Here is a 9,458-nt window from a genome sequence, read left to right as displayed (position 1 = left end):
TAGTTTGGATAGTTCTAATGGTTAGCTGGGTTTTTTTCCCCCTTAAACTTATCCTAAATTTACCTTACTGCATCTCTACTCTTCATTACTACTTGAGAACAAAGGACAAACAACAACCTTTGCTTGTAGAAGTTTCTCCACTGAGGACCAAATAACATATTTCTTTTACTCTCCTTCTCCCTTCTTTCCTTCCTCCCTCACTCCCCTGAGTGCTCCCTCCCCTGATTGACTGAGTGCTCCCTCCCCTGATTGACTCAGTGCTCCCTCCCCTGATTGACTCAGAGCAAATGAATGTAAATAGAAATTGTTTCTATATTGGCTAGAATCTCTGAGGGCCCCCTCCCAGGTTGATTTTTTTTTTTTTCCTGAGGCAATTGTAGTTAAGTGATGCCCAGGGTTACACACTAAAAAGTATTAAATGTCCGAGATCATATTTGAACTCAGGTTCTCCTAACTTCAGGGCTGGTGCTCTATCCACTGCACCACCTAGCTGCCCCTTCGAGGTTGATTTTTTAAAATTTTGGATTTGGTAAAAGAGAGCGTTCTTTGCCTCAAATCTCACCTAGGCTTAATCACTGAATGGGCAGTTGCCTTGGTCAAATTGAAACTTGTTAAAGACTTTAGCTTAAAAAAGGTCAAGATTTCCCACTGAATCAGTCATCTCCAATTATTCTGATCTATATCTGGCCACTGGACCCAGATGGCTCTGGAGGAGAAAATGAGACTCGTGACCTTGTACAACCCTTCCTCATCAAATCCAATTCACTCACTTGTCATAGTGTCGCCTCCCTGTTGTAAGAGTCTTTTTTGAGAATGAAGGACAAATAACAACTTGTGCCCTTTGGGTCTGATGGTGTGGGATTCAGAGGCACTAAATCGCAAAAATATATTGGGATTTTAGGTTCTCCCTAAACTTTGGGGAGAGGGGTTTTGAACCCCAAAAGTATATTGGGATTTCAGTAAGATGTCACAAAATAACTTGTAGGCTTAGATCAGGGGTGGGGAACATCTGGCCAGCAGGCCCATATGAGGCCTTGGAAATCATTTGGTCTAGCTCTGTCTAAGCAACTGCAGGTTGTGATGAGCTGAAAGTTAGGTACCACAACCTCCCATTGCTTGAGTTCAAATTGATAATTTTGTATGTCCTTCAAATGATGTTGTAATTATCTAAATGGCCTTTTTCAGAAAAAAAAAAAAAAAAAAAAAAAGATTCCCTATGTAATGCCGGGGAAACTGAGGCAAAACAGAAATTAGAGTTTTTAATATGTTATTAGTGGAGAGCTTTGACTAATCTGCTGGATGGACCTTTTGTCTCAAAGCACCTGGCCTCTAGTAATTTATTCTAGAGATTTTTAAAGGGCTCCAGCTATCAGGGAAACAAAGGCAAGGGAGGAGAAACATCTAGTAAGTTATAGTTTCAGAAAGGACCATAAATTCTGATAAGTTAGGAGTGAAGAAGGTGGTCAAGCAGGAGACAGGAAGTCTGGATCAGGAGAGATAGTGTGCCATCTAGATCTTTGAGATAAACCATCTGGAGTTTTATGACTCTTTGGAATGCCAGAGCTAATTATCTTAGTCCTAATGGCCAGGAGGGGAGGGGACATAATATACTAACTGAGGGAAATTGAGATATTATAGTTTAGGGAAACAGATATTACAATTCAGGGAAACAGAGGCATTTCACTCATCCCTGACTTAGACTCCAAATCAAGAGGCAAAGATTTTTTTATTTCACCATTGACTGGCATGCTAAATTCTGAAGGGGAGTTTTTGGGATTAATTAGGGGAAATTCAGGAACTAAGCCCTAGGGGGAAGATGGCTTTTGGCAGACTAAATCCTAAGAAACTTGCTGCCCTAAGGCAGGCTCAAAGAATTGGGGCATTATTCCACTGACTGATGGGTTAACAGGTTAAGGGAGATTGAGTTACAGGTAGATTCTTTTATAGAGAGAAATAACCCTCAGGGGTTAACATCATAATTTGGCCTTCTAATTGGATATAGTAATTGTAGTATTTATCAATGTGAAAAATTGAACAAGGAATTCAAACAGGACCTATAGCAATAAAGGCTTTCTTAAGATAACAAAAGGACTAATAAAAATCAAAAGGTCCACTTAAAGAGATAATAGTATCAGGGCTCTTCCCTGCTTGCCTTAGGTTGTAGCTTGGCTTCTAAATTGTTTACAATAATTTAGCCTCTCAGTCAATGCCTATCTAGGTACCAAGGACCTCTTGAAATCTAAACCCTCTTCCAAGAGTTCTTCAGACACTTGAAACCTCCTCTCCCGCCTACCTCTTCACTTCTTTTCCTGGTGTGTGGGACAGTATCGATCACAAAAAACAATCAAAGACTCTCAGAGTAAGAAAAAGCAAAAAGGAGATTATTATGATCTTCTGAGAAAGGGCATCTCCCATCTGACAAGATGTTTGCCAGTAAAAAGGAGTACAAAGAAAAACTGCAAAACACAAGATTAAATACTTGAATGCAGAAGCCCCTACTCCCGGCCTGGCCTTTTCTCCCATTGTTGGGGAGAGTTTGGGCTTATGTTCTAATGGAGGAAATTTAACCCCAGGAACAAAAGAAAAAATTGCTATTGCAACTTTTTTTTAGCTATGGCTCTATTTGGTATTATAAAGTCTCAAGTCACAATTTCAAGTAGGGCAGTTCTCTCATCATTCTGGATACAATTTTTGATCACTCTGTGACTCCCTCCTAAAATATGATAGCAAGAATTGACTACAATATTCGTAGTGAGCCCCTCTCCTCTCTCATTATAGATATTCTGCTTTTCTTAACACAAGGTAATATTGAATTAGATTTTATTTGCCTGCTAGTAGAATTGCTGAATCATATTGAGCTTGTAGACCACTAAAACACTCAGATCTTTTTCATAGTTGTTGCTTAGTGAGAACTTATGCATCTTGAATTTATTAAACTAAAAGCTTATTTTGGTGTGAAATGTTCTGACCTGAGTGAGTCAGTCCCCTATTGGAATGCTATAAGTGATTCAATTCTCCCTCCCTCCCCGCCTACCCCCAACTTGAATGCAGTCAGGGAGGCAAATGATGGATTCTTTTGGTGTTGAATTTTGCTAATTTTTTTCCTTGCCAGTCATTTGACTGATATCTAAGGTATGATGTTCCCTACATTTCTGGGAGCTCTACTTTTTTACTTTCTTTGAACAGGGTTTGGGATACTACTGATGAGGTGCAAATCATGAGGTGGTAGTTGTGATGAGGTGTGAAAACTGGGGTGGGAAATCCCCTCTGGTTGGCACAGATTCTATGGGAAAGAATTTGCAAACCCAAAATCTGTGTGGCAATATTGGCACTGAGAAGACAGCTTGCTAGGAAGACAGACTTCTTTAGTGGGCAAAAGATCTTGTTAGGAAGACAGCAAGGGTTACATGAGAAGAGAATAACTTCACCATTGGGCATGGTATATTAAGACGTCTGCAAAAGATATCTGGGCATGTAGCCCTAGATATATTAGGGCTTTAATTGATCTTTGGCCCAGAGACAGTTTTGGGGGGGCAACTCCTGTGAATCTGATTTTCAATTCAATTTAAATTTGAATGAGATTACTAAACTGGGAGTTTGAGCCACTGAGAGTTGTTTGTGGCAATTAAATGGAGGGTGATTGACCAAGATCTCGGATTGAATGAAACCACTTAACTGGGAATTTTTAGGCTTTTCCCAGGTCTGGGAGCTCCCTGAAGGGGATCCAGCCCACCAAAGGATCTTAGTTTGTGTCATTCCCCATTTGGGCCTCTTTCAGAGGAGAGTTTGGACAGTTTGAGGGTTCACCCCCATTACTTCCCCTTTCAAGCAGTCTAGACCCAAATTCTTTTGGGGTATTGGGATGAAGGTCTTAACTGTAATTGCTTCAAGTTGACAAGGGTCATAGAGTTGTCCATAAGTTCACGGGGTTCAGGCCAGGAGGGGAAGTGGGAGATCTGAAGATTGCAGCAACTCAGTCCAGGAAATGTGTAGTGTTCCAAGATCTTCAGGATGAAGGAGTAATTAGAAGTTTGTAGCTTGGAGCCTGGAGAAAACAAATCTCAGGAGCAGATTAAAAGTGGGGTGTCATCCAGAGTGGAGATGTTTGGGAATGGGGTCTTTTGCAAGAATGCATAAGGTCCCATCTGTGGGCTGCCTTAAAGATGCTGATGGCCCACCCAACAATCCTGAACACCCCCACTGCCCACAGAGCTCCCTAGCTGAAAGGCTAAGAAGGAGTTAACTATTGGCAGGGACATCAAGAAAAGTTGAAGAGAACATTCTAGGAGCAAAGTTCTCATCCTTGGAATGAGAAAATTTAGGTAGAAGAGAGAGTGAGAGAAAGAAGGACGAAGACAATTTCTTCTTTCTCCAGAGTGTCCCCCAAAAGATCTCAGTTTTTGTCATTCTCCCCAGGGCCTCTTTCAGAGGAGAGTTTGGACAGTTTCCGAGTTCACCCCCATCCTACTATCCATGGTATTTATTGAGTAGAGGAGATTCTTATACTGTGATGTTTAAAACATTTGAAGAAGTAGTTCCTGAGTAGTCATTTTATTTAAAGTGCTAATATATGGCCAACTGAATGGTGTCAGCGACTCTCTGGAAATGCCAAAGATCCCTCATGCAGTGAAATCACATCCTTGGAAGAGTGGTCCTGAGGGTGATTGCCACCCTCAATGGTTAGCAATGAGAGAATGAATGTTATAACAGAGATGAACCTATTTTGATGAGGAGTTGGGGATGAGATTTTTGATTGTATTACTTGCTTCCAAATCACCCAGGTTGGAGAAATTTTTTTTTTTTTTTTTTGGAGGCTGGGGTTAAGTGACTTGCCCAGGGTCACATAGCTAGGAAGTGTTAAGTGTCTGAGACCAGATTTGAACTCCGGTCCTCCTGAATTCAGGGCTGGTGTTCTATCCACTGCGCCACCTAGCTAAATCTAAAACAAAGTCTGAGTAGAACACATTTGGATTAAATTCTTTGTGAAGTTTGGTGGGGTAGCAGTACTAGATTAAGGAGAATGTTAATCCTATCTACTATCATTATCCTGTCCTTCAGAGGATGAGCCTTGAGGACTTTAGAAAAGGGGAGAGAACTCTGGATGTCCCAGGTTATTAATAATAATTTCTGTCACCCCAGATTTATAGAAGAGAATTTTAAAAGTTGGGAATAAAGATATGGACCAAAACATTTTTGAGGGACTGGCACAAGTGAAGTGTGCAAGTGTCATAGGTCATAGTTGGTTTGAAATTATTCAGGGAGATTCTTTTGTAGTCATAAAAGACTTTATCATGCCCAAACTGACAGACTACTCTCTAGGAGAGTCCAGCTATTAGAAAAAGTTTGGGAGAATTTTATATAGAAAAATTTGGGGCTTAAGCTAGTAGGCTAACAGTCTACGAGGATGCAAAATGTAAAGAGAGATAAGGAAGGAGTCAGGAAGGTATTGTCATTTAGGGAAAGAGACAGGGAAGTCAGGATGTAACTTTTACAAAATGACAAGTCAGGATGGGGATTTTACAGGAGACAAATAAGGAGCGACAGATAAAAGGTTTTACTGCTCCACATTCCTTGAGTAATCCTGGCCTCTGGCCCATGATCTTCCTTCTTTCTATCTTTTGGGGAGAGGAATTTTGGGGGACTCATCATAAAGGCAGTGATACCTCCAGAGAACATCTTAAGTGTCTTCCCCAGGCATCACCAATTTATGAAATTGAGAAAAGGGAAAAAGGAGCAATAGGCTGAGGTAAAGACCACCCCCGGGATACCCAGCCATTAAACCTCTTGTTACATGTGAAACATTCCTTAAATTATTCTCATGCCTTGCAAATAATGGGGCCCTATGCCTTGAGGTCATATACCTTAGGGCCAGTTAGGTGGTGTAGTGGGTAGAGGGCTGAATCTGGAGTTAGGAATTTGAAACAATTTGAACAATCACACTCTATGTTATCTTATTGTACTTATTGCTCTACTCTCCTTTCACATTCTTTATATGATGGATGGATAATTTATAACCCCTATTTTACAGTAAAAGCTATAGGCCACCAATCATATTGAAGTTATGAGTACACTGTATCTCACATTTGATTCATACCTGGTTCCAACTCAAGACCTTTTACCTGGCCAATTTTGATTCTCAGAAGTTGATAATCTTCCTCATAGAACTCCCAATTTGAATATGTAAACTTAACTTCCTTTTGTTCCCCAATTCATCATCTTAGTGCCTGTTAGCACAAATGGAATGTCTGCAGTTGAGATGATGGTATGAATGGAGCACCATAATGTTCAACTTATCAAGAGCTTTCCTGGAAAGTGAGTGATCTACTTCCCTGCCCAGTCTGGGACCTTTTAAATTTAATTCCAATTTCTGAACTAAGCACTGTCCACCAGAACACCATGAAAAGTTTCGATTGATTTCTACCAAATGGCAGTCATACCTGTGTCCATCACATACCTATGTCCATCACTTTGTTTCTTTTGGTTCCAGCAAGATCATCAATCTCACTTGTAGCTCCAGGCTCGATGCCCACCCTACTGGCACTGGATAGACCACTCTTTAGATCTGAGCATTTTAAAAAACCTACAGTTGTCTGGTGCTGGTCATAAGGGTGAGGATGGGAACTGAATGGTGGCCTTGGGTTGGAAAGGGGAAAAGCAGTGGGTAATGAGGATGCGTACTTGGATGGATTCATTTATATGATCTAATTTTAGAAAGGGATTTGTCTGGCAAAATATTCCAGATTTATCAGGGCTTATCTTTCTGAGTTTAAATCTGGCTTCAGATACTTACTAGCTGGGTGACCCTGGGCAAGTCACTTCACCCTGTTTGCTTCAGTTTTCTCATATATAAAAAGAGCTAGAGAAAGAAATGGTAAATCATTTCAATATTTTTTGCCAAGTAAACCCCAAACATGGTCACATAAGGACAAGCTGCCTAAAACTAAGATAAAATTGGAGTCAGTAGGAGAGAAGTAGGCCGGGTGGAAGAAGCCTACCTGAACAATTTAGATTATTGGGGTAGTCTTTTGGAGATGACCACAATCACTCTAGGGATAGCATTTAACCTCCATCCTTTGACCATTCTTGCAACAGGCTTCCAGCAAGGCTAGAGAGAACGAAATCTGGAGTAATTGCCAACTGCTGTCTAGTTAGCAGCCTTCCTCTTGTTTTGAGCCCTCAGGTTAAACAGAGAGTTAGAGTATGCTCTTTTTCTAAGGACAAAGTGGGAGAAAAAGTAGCAAAGTTATTTTTTCCCCTACATTTCTGGGAGAGGATGTTGGGGGCAGATGGTAGAGTCTGGCTGTTGGACAGTGAAACTGTAAACCTTCTGGGAGTTAGCTGTCAGCCCACCTGCCTGCCTGACCATCCTCAGAATCTGAGAGAGAGGAAGGGGAGGGAAGCTGCATATCTCTCTCCCAAAGAATTACATGCCCTTCTCAGAGGCACTGGGCAAGCCAGGGTTGGAGGGGCTGGGGACAGGGAGGTGGAGAATGAGAATTGAGCTCTACACACACACACACACACACACACACACACACACACACATCCTTTAAATCTCTAATTTGGGGGAAGAAAGGAAGAAAAAAAAGAAGAGGCAGACAAAGGTTTTGATGTGTTTGAAGTACAGTACACTAAATGATGAGACTGAGGAGAGCACTGAATGTTGGGGTTCAGTCATGTGAAGAATTCACAGTACCTTTCTCTTTGGTAAAAGGTATCTTTGAGAAGAGGTTACAAACAAAACGAAAAGGTACAATAGGTACCAGGAATAGTAAATATGAAATAGATTTGGGAGAGCATATTGTTACCAAGAAAAGTGGTTTTAACAACTAACAATGGAAAAGTTCCCTAGTGGTGCTCACAGTGACCAGGAGAAAGGGACTGTCACTGGAAATGGAAGTATGCCTTTAACTGGCAGGCTAAATCAGGAGTTTAGCATCCTATACAAAGTTACTTAGTTTGAAGGAAGGAGAAACTGGGTGGGGGAGGAGTAAAATACACCATGAAGGCCGGGAAAATGGGGGAAAAGACCCCATGAGCAAAACATGTGATGGCTAACCCAAAAAGGATTCAGCAAAGAAAGCATAGACTACAGGCAGATTCATGGGGGAAATTTAACCTTGGGAGCGCGATACAACTTGACTTTCTGATTGGATACAGTATCCAATCAGATCCCCACTACTCCCACCCAAGTCTTTTTAGTGTCTATGTGTTCATTTTTAAAATTGTGTTGCTTATTAAAACCCAACCATATCCTGGGGGTAAAAAATGCCTTGTTAAGGTATCCATTTCCTTGCCTTTCCTGGTATTCTCTGACTCCTGAACAAGAAGCATTCCAGGCTCACATGCTGGTAAATCCTACATTTTGAGCCTGAATAGACAAGCTTCAGGAAATGACGAGGCAGGATGGGCTGGGGTTACTTATCAGTCTTCATTTAGGATGGCCTCCAGCTCCTCTTAGCTCCGTGTAATGTCCTCAGAAGAACTAAACGTGCCACGTTTTTTGAGACATTATCTATGTCACTTTTTAAGCCTCAGTTTTCTCATCCATAAGATGGGGTCTTAATACGTTCCCTACCTACTTCAGACACTCCATAAGCATTTATTAAGCACCTAGGATGTCAGACATTGTGCTAAAATGTGGGGATTTAAGGAGAGTCAACCCCTCAATGATTTTGTGAAATGTTTTGTGGCAAGTTTCTGGCTGGCCAAACTTCAGCTGCTGCCAGACAGGATAAATAAAGACAGGAATGTGGCTAGGCGGGTACAGAACAATGACTTTGACTCGTTAGCTTACCCTTTTACCATTTACGTGCAGTGTCGGAATTTGGGGAGTATCTAACTCTAAGTCAGATAGCGATCTGCCACCAAGGCCTTGGAGCTCTGCCTAGATGTGTACACTTACAAGGGACGGAGAAACAGGAACTTGCGGATCCCTGGGCCTGTCGTAGCTGTTTCCCAGGGTTTGGCCAGCTCGGCTTGGCGAGGTGGCCGGGTTGTCACTGCTTGGAAGTCTTGGCTCAGAGTCTGCCTAAGGAGACAGGCTTGGGGGCATGGGGAGGAAGCAGAAGAAGGCTAGCTTGGTTTGGACTTGTTTCTCCCTGAGGAAGGAGAGTATAGAGTTCGTTCTCAGGCAGTATACACCCACAGTCTAGACAAGGACGGGAAGACGGAGGCAGGGACTGCCGCAGGAGGGGTATTGGCCCCCAGATAAGCTCTGAGAGCTCTAAGGGTGAGGGGTTCTTAATCCCCACTTCGATACAAGACAGTGTCAGTTTGGGAGAACCATGAGAGAACTGGTCTTTTCTGGTGTGTCTTTTTCACCCCCAGGTTGGTGGTTTTCCAGTAAATTTGTGAATGAGTTTTGACATCTAAACCGGTTCCCCTTACTTCAGTTCTGTGTTTTACTCGGTTTACCCTTTTTTCTGTTTCTCCCTTCCCAATTCTTAGCGACCAAT

This window comes from Sminthopsis crassicaudata, chromosome 4, assembly GCF_048593235.1.
Source record: "Sminthopsis crassicaudata isolate SCR6 chromosome 4, ASM4859323v1, whole genome shotgun sequence".
Taxonomy (NCBI): domain Eukaryota; kingdom Metazoa; phylum Chordata; class Mammalia; order Dasyuromorphia; family Dasyuridae; genus Sminthopsis; species Sminthopsis crassicaudata.
This window is presented reverse-complemented; position numbering follows the sequence as displayed.